This window comes from Anabrus simplex, chromosome 2, assembly GCF_040414725.1.
Source record: "Anabrus simplex isolate iqAnaSimp1 chromosome 2, ASM4041472v1, whole genome shotgun sequence".
NCBI lineage: Eukaryota > Metazoa > Arthropoda > Insecta > Orthoptera > Tettigoniidae > Anabrus > Anabrus simplex.
The window spans coordinates 1,136,420,070-1,136,433,807 of record NC_090266.1 but is presented as its reverse complement, the minus strand read 5'-3'; positions in this window follow the sequence as shown (position 1 = coordinate 1,136,433,807).

The following is a 13,738-nucleotide window of genomic DNA, read 5'->3' as shown; positions in this document are numbered from 1 at the left end:
GTTATACCATGTCTGGTCTAGTCCCGGTTGGGGACTGGTTCTGAATTGAGTAGGAGCCAGTCAGAACTCTTCAGGGAACAGACTGGGATGGTGTGGCTCAACCCCGGTACGGAGCACCCCTATGGCTGGTAGGGGAAGTTCTTGTAGATATGCAGGGCTGGTGTGAATATATTTATACAAAATAAGCACCTGCGGATCAACTGAGGCATTCCACTGCCTTGTGGATAGGGCTTGGACGCAAAGGCTATGGGAGTAAACCCAGAACAAAAATAAAGCAAGGACAGGGACGTTAAGGGAGCTGCCCTCTCACTATTCTAACTCCATCAGAGGGTAATGACCCACATGGAGTGAATTTCTAAACAATTCACAGAAATATTCGATTTGAACCCAGACGGGTCGCAAGACGAAGAATTGGCGAGAATTGGAATTTGAGAATCCGAACCTGGATTATTACCTGTCCGAAAGTCAAGGAAGTGGAAGTGGTGGAGGAGAGCGAAGGAAGCCTAAACAAATATTCCAAGCAAGACCAGAGGGAAAAAAGGAAGGGGACTCCTGAGGCTGGAGTGTGACACCTACGTCTTTGACCTGGCATGAAATGGGGGAAAGACCCCAGCAGGATTGGGAAGATTGCCACTGGACTGGACTTCATATGGGAAGTGGCTGAAGGACCAGACGCCTGCCAGGCCTGAAGGGAAAAGAAGAGGAAGATGAACAAGAAGAAGAAGAAAAAATTTAGTGTTATATGGAGCTGGACCCTAAGTTCTACTTTCCCTTTAAACTATAATCACAACCATCTGCATAGTATTATTATGCCTATGATGCCCAGCACAGGGCATTAAACTGAATTTTCTTTGCCTGTGACTTGAGTGCATGCAGCAACAGCACCATCTGCTGCTGCAACTGCTTAACCTTCCCTGGATCATTAGCTGACTCAGATCCCACACTTCCCTTTTTGCCATGCTTGTATTTACAGCCCAGTGCTGCTCTCGCTAGGAGGTCTTCGAGAGTGGGGAACACCAAATGTCACTAACACATGTTATTGATTTGCAATGTTTCCATTCTTTTATGCTGTAGTATTAAAACCCGCGGTATCACATATTTGTAAGAAGGGGCAACTGCAAATTGCCCTACTGACTGTCAACTTTGGTGTGTGGTTCGGCGTCCACAGAGGCCTTAGCTGAGTCCTGGTAATGCTTGGACTTAATTCTGCCAGACTCCTCACTTTCATCAATCCATCTGAACTCCCTTGGTCCACTAATGCTTCTCCTAAACCCAATGCTGGCAGATTATTTGAGGACTAGGGCATTTTTATTTTCATGCCCTTCATGGCTGTTGTCCTTCCTTGGTCGATATCTTCATTTTTCGATGTGGTGGACCCTTGGAATTTATTCCTCTTGATTAGTGATATACCATTCCTGGTCTAGTCCTGGTTGGGGACTGGTTCTGAATTGAGTAGGAGCCAGTCAGTACTCTTCAGGGAACAGATTGGGATGGTGTAACTCAATCCAGGCTCGGCGCATCCATATGGCTAATAGGGGAAGTTCCTGTAGATATGCAGGGCAGGTGTGAATAAATCTATACAAAATAAGTACCTGCAGATCAACTGAGGCATTCCACTGCCTTGTGGATAGGGCTTGGACCCAATGGCAATGGGAGTAAACCCGGAAAGGAAATCAAGCAAGGACAGGGGCTTTAAGGGAGATGCCCTCTCACTGTCCTTGCTCCATCACAGTTTTAATTTCCGATATGGAGTGAATTTTAATCAATTCACAGAAATATTTGATTTGAAGCCAGATGGATTGCAAGACAAGTAGTTGGCGAGAATTGGAATATGAGAATCGGAACCTGGAATATTACCTCTCTGATAGGCAAGTAAGTGTAAGTGGTGGAGGTGAGGAAAGGAAGCCTAAACAAATATTCCAAGCAAGACCACATTGGAAAAAGGAAGGGGCGCCTGAGGCTGGAGTGGGACACCTACATCCTTGACCTGGCATGGAAGATTGGAAAAACTCCAGCACAATTGTGAAGATTGGCAGTGGACCGGACTTCATATGGGAAGTGGCTGAAGGACCAGGCGCCTGCGAGGCCATAAAGGGAAAATAATTATGAGAAGAAGATGATTAGTGTTATATGGTGCTGGTCGCTAAATTCTACTTTCCCTTTAAATTATAATCACAATCACTTGCATAGTATTATTATGCTTATGATGCCCAACCCTCAGCATTAAACTGAATTTGTTTTCCCTGTAACTTGTGTTCATGGACTCCACCAGCTGCTGCATGTGCTTACCCTTCCCTGGATCAGGTGCTGACTCAGATCCCACACTTTCTTCTCTGACATGCTTGTATTTAAAGCCCAGTGCTGCTCTCGCTAGGAGGTTTTCAACAGTGTGGAAGACCAAATGTCACCCACACATGTTATGGATTTGCAATGGTTCCAATTTTTATGCTGTAGTATTAAAACCCATGGTATCACATATCTGTAATAAGGGGCAACGGCAAATTGCCCTACCGACTGTCAACTTTGGTGTGTGGTTTGGTGTCCACTGATGCCCTAGCTGAGTCCTGGTAATGCTTCGACTTACTTTTGCCAGGCTCCTCACTTTCTACAATCCATCTGACCACCCTTGGTCAACTAATGCTTTTTCTAAACCCAATGCTGGAGATTATTTGAGGGCTAGGGCATTTTTATTTTCATGCCCTTCATGGCTATTTTCCTTCCTTGGTCGATATCTTCATTTTTCGAAGTGCCGGACCCTTTGAATTTATTCCTTTTGATTAGTGTTATACCATGCCTGTTCTAGTCCCGGTTGGGGACTGGTTCTGAATTGAGTAGGAGCCAGTCAGTACTCTTCAGAGAAGTTGGTGAGGCTCAACCCGGGCACGGCAAGCACCTGCAGATATTCTTAGTCATTGCACTGCCTTGTGGATAGGTCTTGACCTAAAGGCTATGGGAGTAAACCAAGAAAGAAAATCAAGCAAGGACAGGGGCTTTCAGGGAGCTGCCCTCTTACTTTCCTAGCTCCATCACAGGGTTAATTACCCATATGAAGTTAATTTCTAAACAATTCACAGAAATATTCTATTTGAAGCCAGATGGATTGCAAGACGAAGAATTGGCGAGAATTGGAATATGAGAATTGGAACCTGGAATATTAACTCTCTGAAAGGCAAGAAAGTGGAAGTGGTGGAGGAGAGGAAAGGAAGCCTAAACAAATATTCCAAGCAAGACCTGAGGGAAAAAATAAAGTGGACGCCTGACGCTGGAGTGGGACACCTACGTTTTTGACCTGGCATGGAAAGGGGGAAAGACTCCAGCACACTTGTGAAGATTGGCAGTGGACCAGATTTCATATGGGAAGTGGCTGAAAGAGCAGATGCCTGCTTGGCCATAAAGGGAAAATAATAATGAGAAGAAGATGATTAGTGTTATATGGAGCTGGTCGCTAAATTCTACTTTCCCTTTGAACTATATTCACAATCACCTGCATAGTATTATTATGCTTATGATGCCCAAACCTCAGCATTAAACTGAATTTGTTTTCCCTATAATTTGTGTTCATGCACTCCACCAGCTGCTGCATCTGCTTACCCTTCCCTGGATCAGGTACTGACTCAGATCCCACACTTTCTTCTCTGCCATGCTTGTATTTAAAGCCCAGTGCTGCTCTCGCTAGGAGGTCTTCGACAGTGGGGAAGACCAAATGTCACCCACACATGTTATGGATTTGCAATGGTTCCAATTTTTATGCTGTATTATTAAAACCCATGCTATCACATATATGTAATAAGGACCAACGGCAAATTGCCCTACTAGCTGTCAACTTTGGTGTGTGGTTCGTGTCCACAGAGGTCCTAGCTGAGTCCTGGTAATGCTTGAATTTACTTTTGCCAGGTTCATCACTTTCATCAATCCATCTGACCTCCCTTGGTCAACTAATCCTTTTTCTTACCCCAATAATTGGAGATTATTTGAGGTCTAGGGCATTTTTATTGCATGCCCTTCGTGGCTGTTGTCCTTCCTTGGTTGATATCTTCATCTTTCGAAGTATCGGACCCTTTGAATTTATTCCCTTTGATTAGTTTTATACCATGCCTGGTCTAGTCCCTGTTGGGGACTGGTTCTGAATTGAGTAGGAGCCAGTCAGTACTCTTCAGGGAACAGACTGGGATGGAGGCCTCAACCGTGGCACGGCATATCCCTATGGCTGATAGGGGAAATATCTGTAGATATGCAGGGCAGGTGCGAAGTAGGTAATACCAAGTAAGCACCCTAGGGGCCGTAATACTCAGTCTCATTATTTCATCCAAATGGATGTCGTACTTTTTTATTTGTCTCGTATCCCACACTTTCTTCTCTGCCATGCTTGTATTTACAGCCCAGTGCTGCTCTCGCTAGGATGTCTTCGACGGAGGGGAAGACCAAATCACACTTACACATGTTACGGATTTGCAATGGTTCCATTTTTTATGCTGTAGTATTAAAACCCAAGGTATCACATGTCTGTAATAAGGAGCAACTGCAAATTGCCCTGCCGATTGTCAACTTTGGTGTGTGTTTTGGTGTTCACAGAGGCCCTAGCTGAGTCCTGGTAATGCTTCGACTTACTTTTGCCAAGTTCCTCACTTTCATCAATCCATCTGACCTCTCTTGGTCAACTAATGCTTTTTCCAACCCCAATACTGGGAGATTATTTGAGGTCTTGTTCATTCTTATTTTCATGCCCTTCGTAGCTGTTTTCCTTCCATGATCGATATCTTCAGTTTTCGAAGTGTTGGTCCCTTTGAATTTATTTCCTTTGATTAGTTTTATACCATGCCTGGTCTAGTCCCGGTTGGGGACTGGTTCTGAATTGAGTAGGAGCCAGTCAGTACTCTTCAGGGAACAGACTGTGGTGGAGGCCCCAAACGTGGCACAGCAGATCCCTATGGCTGATAGGGGAAATACCTGTATATATGCAGGGCAGGTGCGAATTAGGTAATTTCAAATAAGCAGCCTAGGGGCTGTAGTAATCAATCTCATTATTTCATCCAAATTGATGTCGTATTTCTTTATTTGTCTCGGATCCCACACTTTCTTCTCTGCCTTACTTGTATTTACAGCCCAGTGCTGCTTTTGCCAGGATGTCCTCGACAATGGAGAGGATCAAATGTCACTTAATTGAATTATGGATTTGCAATGGTTCCATTTTTAATGCTGTTGAATTAAAAGCCATAGTATCACTTGTCTCTACTAAGCAGTGACTAAAAGGGGCCCCATGGGCTCTCAACTTTCGAGCAGGCTTTGATGTCAGGAGATGGCCTAGCTTGGTCCAGGTATTGCTTCCACTTACTTGTGCAAAGCTCATCACTTTTATCGATCCGATCTGACCTCCCTTGGTCAACTACTATTGTTGCTGACCCCAATGCTAGCAGATTATTTGAGGGCTACGGCATTTTTATTTTCATGCCCTTCATGGCTGTTGTCCTTCCTTGGTCGATATCTTCATTTTTCGATGTGGTGGCCCCTTTGAATTTATTCCTCTTGATTAGTGATATACCATGCCTGGTCTAGTCCTGGTTGGGGACTGGTTCTGAATTGAGTAGGAGCCAGTCAGTACTCTTCAGGGAACAGATTGGGATGGTGTAACTCAATCTAGGCTCGGCGCATCCATATGGCTAATAGGGGAAGTTCCTGTAGATATGCAGGTCAGGTGTGAATAAATCTATACAAAATAAGTACCTGCAGATCAACAGAGGCATTCCACTGCCTTGTGGATAGGGCTTGGACCCAATGGCAATGGGAGTAAACCCAGAAAGGAAATCAAGCAAGGACAGGGGCTTTAAGGGAGATGCCCTCTCACTGTCCTTGCTCCATCACAGTTTTAATTTCCGATATGGAGTGAATTTTAATCAATTCACAGAAATATTTGATTTGAAGCCAGATGGATTGCAAGACAAGTAGTTGGCGAGAATTGGAATATGAGAATCGGAACCTGGAATATTACCTCTCTGATAGGCAAGTAAGTGTAAGTGGTGGAGGAGAGGAAAGGAAGCCTAAACAAATAATCCAAGCAAGACCACATTGGAAAAAGAAAGGGGACGCCTGAGGCTGGAGTGGGACACCTACATCTTTGACCTGGCATGGAAGATTGGAAAAACTCCAGCATAATTGTGAAGATTGGCAGTGGACCGGACTTCATATGGGAAGTGGCTGAAGGACCAGGCGCCTTCGAGGCCATAAAGGGAAAATAATAATGAGAAGAAGATGATTAGTGTTATATGGTGCTGGTCGCTAAATTCTACTTTCCCTTTAAATTATAATCACAATCACTTGCATAGTATTATTATGCTTATGATGCCCAACCCTCAGCATTAAACTGAATTTGTTTTCCCTGTAACTTGTGTTCATGGACTCCACCAGCTGCTGCATGTGCTTACCCTTCCCTGGATCACGTGCTGACACAGATCCCACACTTTCTTCTCTGACATGCTTGTATTTAAAGCCCAGTGCTGCTCTCGCTAGGAGGTTTTCAACAGTGTGGAAGACCAAATGTCACCCACACATGTTATGGATTTGCAATGGTTCCAATTTTTATGCTGTAGTATTAAAACCCATGGTATCACATATCTGTAATAAGGGGCAACGGCAAATTGCCCTACCGACTGTCAACTTTGGTGTGTGGTTTGGTGTCCACTGATGCCCTAGCTGAGTCCTGGTAATGCTTCGACTTACTTTTGCCAGGCTCCTCACTTTCTACAATCCATCTGACCTCCCTTGGTCAACTAATGCTTTTTCTAAACCCAATGCTGGCAGATTATTTGAGGGCTAGGGCATTTTTATTTTCATGCCCTTCATGGCTATTTTCCTTCCTTGGTCGATATCTTCATTTTTCGAAGTGCCGGACCCTTTGAATTTATTCCTTTTGATTAGTGTTATACCATGCCTGTTCTAGTCCCGGTTGGGGACTGGTTCTGAATTGAGTAGGAGCCAGTCAGTACTCTTCAGGGAAGTTGGTGAGGCTCAACCCGGGCACGGCAAGCACCTGCAGATATTCTTAGTCATTGCACTGCCTTGTGGATAGGTCTTGACCTAAAGGCTATGGGAGTAAACCAAGAAAGAAAATCAAGCAAGGACAGGGGCTTCAAGGGAGCTGCCCTCTTACTTTCCTAGCTCCATCACAGGGTTAATTACCCATATGAAGTTAATTTCTAAACAATTCACAGAAATATTCTATTTGAAGCCAGACGGATTGCAAGACGAAGAATTGGCGAGAATTGGAATATGAGAATCGGAACCTGGAATATTAACTCTCTGAAAGGCAAGAAAGTGGAAGTGGTGGAGGAGAGAAAAGGAAGCCTAAACAAATATTCCAAGCAAGACCCGAGGGAAAAAATAAAGTGGACGCCTGACGCTGGAGTGGGGCACCTACGTTTTTGACCTGGCATGGAAAGGGGGAAAGACTCCAGCACACTTGTGAAGATTGGCAGTGGACCAGATTTCATATGGGAAGTGGCTGAAGGAGCAGATGCCTGCGTGGCCATAAAGGGAAAATAATAATGAGAAGAAGATGATTAGTGTTATATGGAGCTGGTCGCTAAATTCTACTTTCCCTTTAAACTATAATCACAATCACCTGCATAGTATTATTATGCTTATGATGCCCAAACCTCAGCATTAAACTGAATTTGTTTTCCCTGTAATTTGTGTTCATGCACTCCACCAGCTGCTGCATCTGCTTACCCTTCCCTGGATCAGGTACTGACTCAGATCCCACACTTTCTTCTCTGCCATGCTTGTATTTAAAGCCCAGTGCTGCTCTCGCTAGGAGGTCTTCGACAGTGGGGAAGACCAAATGTCACCCACACATGTTATGGATTTGCAATGGTTCCAATTTTTATGCTGTATTATTAAAACCCATGCTATCACATATATGTAATAAGGACCAACGGCAAATTGCCCTACTAGCTGTCAACTTTGGTGTGTGGTTCGTGTCCACAGAGGTCCTAGCTGAGTCCTGGTAATGCTTGAACTTACTTTTGCCAGGTTCATCACTTTCATCAATCCATCTGACCTCCCTTGTTCAACTAATCCTTTTTCTTACCCCAATAATTGGAGATTATTTGAGGTCTAGGGCATTTTTATTGCATGCCCTTCGTGGCTGTTGTCCTTCCTTGGTTGATATCTTCATCTTTCGAAGTATCGGACCCTTTGAATTTATTCCCTTTGATTAGTTTTATACCATGCCTGGTCTAGTCCCGGTTGGGGACTGGTTCTGAATTGAGTAGGAGCCAGTCAGTACTCTTCAGGGAACAGACTGGAATGGAGGCCTCAACCGTGGCACGGCATATCCCTATGGCTGATAGGGGAAATATCTGTAGATATGCAGGGCAGGTGCGAAGTAGGTAATACCAAGTAAGCACCCTAGGGGCCGTAATACTCAGTCTCATTATTTCATCCAAATGGATGTCGTACTTTTTTATTTGTCTCGTATCCCACACTTTCTTCTCTGCCATGCTTGTATTTACAGCCCAGTGCTGCTCTCGCTAGGATGTCTTCGACGGAGGGGAAGACCAAATCTCACTTACACATGTTACGGATTTGCAATGGTTCCATTTTTTATGCTGTAGTATTGAAACCCAAGGTATCACATGTCTGTAATAAGGAGCAACTGCAAATTGCCCTGCCGACTGTCAACTTTGGTGTGTGTTTTGGTGTTCATAGAGGCCCTAGCTGAGTCCTGGTAATGCTTCGACTTACTTTTGCCAAGTTCCTCACTTTCATCAATCCATCTGACCTCTCTTGGTCAACTAATGCTTTTTCCAACCCCAATACTGGGAGATTATTTGAGGTCTTGTTCATTCTTATTTTCATGCCCTTCGTAGCTGTTTTCCTTCCATGATCGATATCTTCAGTTTTCGAAGTGTTGGTCCCTTTGAATTTATTTCCTTTGATTAGTTTTATACCATGCCTGGTCTAGTCCCGGTTGGGGACTGGTTCTGAATTGAGTAGGAGCCAGTCAGTACTCTTCAGGGAACAGACTGTGGTGGAGGCCCCAAACGTGGCACAGCAGATCCCTATGGCTGATAGGGGAAATACCTGTATATATGCAGGACAGGTGCGAATTAGGTAATTTCAAATAAGCAGCCTAGGGGCTGTAGTAATCAATCTCATTATTTCATCCAAATTGATGTCGTATTTCTTTATTTGTCTCGGATCCCACACTTTCTTCTCTGCCTTACTTGTATTTACAGCCCAGTGCTGCTTTTGCCAGGATGTCCTCGACAATGGAGAGGATCAAATGTCACTTAATTGAATTATGGATTTGCAATGGTTCCATTTTTAATGCTGTTGAATTAAAAGCCATAGTATCACTTGTCTCTACTAAGCAGTGACTAAAAGGGGCCCCATGGGCTCTCAACTTTCGAGCAGGCTTTGATGTCAAGAGATGGCCTAGCTTGGTCCAGGTATTGCTTCCACTTACTTGTGCAAAGCTCATCACTTTTATCGATCCGATCTGACCTCCCTTGGTCAACTACTATTGTTGCTGACCCCAATGCTAGCAGATTATTTGAGGGCTACGGCATTTTTATTTTCATGCCCTTCATGGCTGTTGTCCTTCCTTGGTCAATATCTTCATTTTTCGAAGTGTTGGTCCCTTTGAATTTGTTCCTTTTGATTAGTTTTATACCATGGCTGGTCTAGTCCCGGTTGGGGACTGGTTCTGAATTGAGTAGGAGCCAGTCAGTACTCTTCAGGGAACAGACTGGGGTGGAGGCTCCAACCGTGGCACAGCACATCCCTATGGCTGTTAGGGGAAGTCCCTTTAGATATGCAGGGCAGGTGCGAATTAGTTAATACCAAATGCTCCAGTTAGTCAAGATCGCATTTTGAAGCTGATCAAAGCAGCTCCGAGTCAGTTACAACAATTTTTTATTTTCAGATATGTGTTCATCAACTCTAGGGTCTATAATACTCAGTGTTGGTATTTAATCCAAATGGATGTCATATTCCTTTAGCTGACTCGGATCCCACACTTTCTTCTCTGCTGTACTTGATTTACAGTATAGTGCTGCTCTTGCTAGGGTGTCTTCGGCAATGGAGAGGACCAAACATCATGTACACATGTTGTGTATTTGCACTTTTTCCCAGTTTTATGCCGTAGAATTCAAAATCACAGTACCATTTTTCTGTAGTATGCAGAGACAGAAGGGGGCTTTCAAATCTGGAGTGTTGTTAGACACCTACAGAGACCCTAACCGAGTCCCTGGCATTGCTTCCACTTACTTGTGCCAGGCTCCTCACTTTCATCTACCCCATTCGACCTCCTCCTTGGCCAACTCTTGCTTTTTGCCAAGCCTAATGCTGTTAGATGATTCAAAGGTTAGGGTTTCTTTATTTTTATGCCCTTCATACCATTGTCTTTCAGTTAACCAAAATCAGTTCAAATGTTTTCACAATGTTACTGTATAAATCTTGTGTGGCACGTTGGAGAGAATAATAATTTACTATCACTTCATTATTTTAAACTATCAGTGTGAGTCTTATAATCCAAGACTGTATTTAGGGGAAGATTCAAAACACGTCGTAACGTATCTCGTAATCTTCCTGTTGTTGAAGTGTCGGATGCTGTCTTATTCCAAACAGAAATTATATTCTCCTGAACATGAATGGACAGCATTGCACCACATAAGGGTTGTCAATGTCCTTTTGTCCATTTTATGCAGATCTTTATTACTATTCCCTTCCTCACCATTATCATCACTTGTCTTCAGAGCTTCGCATTTATTTGACATTGTTCATTAAATGAGGATGTGGGCAATGAGCACTATTAATTGGCCACTACATCTCATTCACACAAAAAACACAATAACTATTCTGTCCTGGTACACGACAAAGAGTGCAACTCCATAGCTGCAAACCAGACTGCTGATATCTTCATTTTTCGAAGCATTGGATGCTTTCCATTTATTCCTTTTGATTGTTGTTACATGGAGCTGGTTGCTAAGTTTTACTTCCTCTTCAAATTGTAATCACGACTACCCCACCAGCATAGTATTTTTATCCTTATGCATGGCCATCCCTCAGAGTTAACCTGACTTTCTCTTCGCTGGGACTTGTTTGTATGCAGCAGCAGCACTATCTGCTGGTGCAACTGCTTACACTCCTGTCGATCAGGAGCTGAACTACCAACCACAATGTTTGAAGGCCTCCAGAGTAAATCATGATCCATACACAATAAGGATGGAATTCCAAATTCCAAATTTGTGGTTACATGACAGGAAGACTGTAAAATAATTACAACGGATGTTCTGCTTAAGAGTTGTCCAGATACCATTTTGAAGGCAATGAAAGCAGCTCTGAGTCAGATATAACAGAAGTTTTATTTTCAGTTATGACTTCATCAACTCTAGTGTTTTTTGTACTCAGTCTTGGCATTTCACCATAATGGGTGTCATATATTCTTTCTGACTCACATCCCACACTTTCTTCTCCATCATGCTTGTATTTACAGCACAGTGCTCCCTCGCTAGGATGTCTTCGGCAATGGGGAGAAGACCCGAGTCACCTACACCTGTTGTGGATTTACACTGGTATCTTTCTTTATGCTGCAGAATTGGAACTGACAATATTACTTCTCTGTAGTAAGAGGTTACTAAAAGGGGGCTGAGGGGCCCTCAAATTTGGAGCATTGTTTGATATGAACTGAGCCCCTCAGCTGAGTCCTGGTATTGCTTCAGCTTACTTATGCCAGGCCCCTCACTTTCATCGATCGCAATCGACCTCCCTTTATCAACTTTTGTTTCTTCTAACCTCAATGCTAGCAGATTATTAGGAGGCTAGGGATTCTTTTATTTTCACGCCCTTTGGAGCGTGCGTTGGCTATCACGGGGATCTTAGCTGAGTCCTGGCATTGCTTCCACTTACTTGTGCCAGGCTCCTCACTTTCATCTATCCTATCAGACCTCCCTTTGTCACCTCTTGTTCTTTTCCGGTATTAGCGCACTCGAGACCTAGGGAGCCTTTCATTTTCACGCCCTTCTTGGCCATTGCCTTCCTATGGCCGATACCTTCATTTTTCGAAGTATCGGATCCCTTCCACTTTTCTCTCTGATTTGTGTTATATAGAGGATGGTTGCCTAGTTGTACTTTCTCTTAAAACAATAATCACCACCACCACCACCACCACCATCAGCTTAATACGTTAGCAGAGCTATACAGATCTTTCTCTGTTTAGCCCTGTGTTGTAGAATGAATCTGTTTGGTGTATTCTCCCCTTCTCTCCCTATCACTAACAGGAGACTGGATACACTTGAGCCATTTACAAGTGCGATAATTACTGTATCACCACCCACCTGATGTGTCTCAAATTTCAATTTAAATACTTCTACGCCGTCGTCGTGGAAACAATTCTTAATGTGCAGCGTAAAATTCTTAACAATATATACGGACAACTTGAGCTGTGACAGAGTGAGTGTGAGGTCTCCCATTTCTTGCTATAAAACGAATTTTGGGGCTTCCAGGTTTTCACCGGCTTGATACTGTGGGTTTCTTGGGAGATTCTGTCCAGTTTTTGTATCACGAAAGTACTGATGCACTCGTCCTTTTTCATGATTTAAATATGTAACTGTTTAAACACACCGAGGAAATAGTGGGCCATTTACAAATTCGATAATTAAGAGGCACACTGTCAATGTGGATACACCTTATAGACCTCACTGCCTGAACATTTTCCATAGATTGGTTCACTTCCTCCACCTTGACCAGAATTGTGTGGAAACAACTTACCATCAGAATTCAGTTTACCGTACTATTACCTAAGCCTGTACTTCTCTGTCCAATAATCGATAAGTCTTTCATTTTCACGCCCTTCTTGGCCCTTGCCTTCCTATGGCGGACAACTTCATTTTTCGAAGTATCGGATCCCTTCCAATTTTCTATCTGATTTTTGTTATATAGAAGATGGTTGCATAGTTGTACTTCCTCTTAAAACAATAATCACCACCACCACCACCACCATCAGCTTAATACGTTAGCAGAGCTATACAGATCTTTCTCTGTTTAGCCCTGTGTTGTAGAATGAATCTGTTTGGTGTATTCTCCCCTTCTCTCCCTATCACTAACAGGAGACTGGATACACTTGAGCCACTTACAAATGCGATAATTACTGTATCACCACCCACCTGATGTGTCTCAAATTTCAATTTAAATACTTCTACGCCGTCGTCGTGGAAACAATTCTTAATGTGCAGCGTAAAATTCTTAACAATATATACGGACAACTTGAGCTGTGACAGAGTGAGTGTGAGGTCTCCCATTTCTTGCTATAAAACGAATTTTGGGGCTTCCAGGTTTTCACCGGCTTGATACTGTGGGTTTCTTGGGAGATTCTGTCCAGTTTTTGTATCACGAAAGTACTGATGCACTCGTCCTTTTTCATGATTTAAATATGTAACTGTTTAAACACACCGAGGAAATAGTGGGCCATTTACAAATTCGATAATTAAGAGGCACACTGTCAATGTGGATACACCTTATAGACCTCACTGCCTGAACATTTTCCATAGATTGGTTCACTTCCTCCACCTTGACCAGAATTATGTGGAAACAACTTACCATCAGAATTCAGTTTACCATACTATTACCTAAGCCTGTACTTCTCTGTCCAATAATCGATAAGTCTTTCATTTTCACGCCCTTCTTGGCCCTTGCCTTCCTATGGCGGACAACTTCATTTTTCGAAGTATCGGATCCCTTC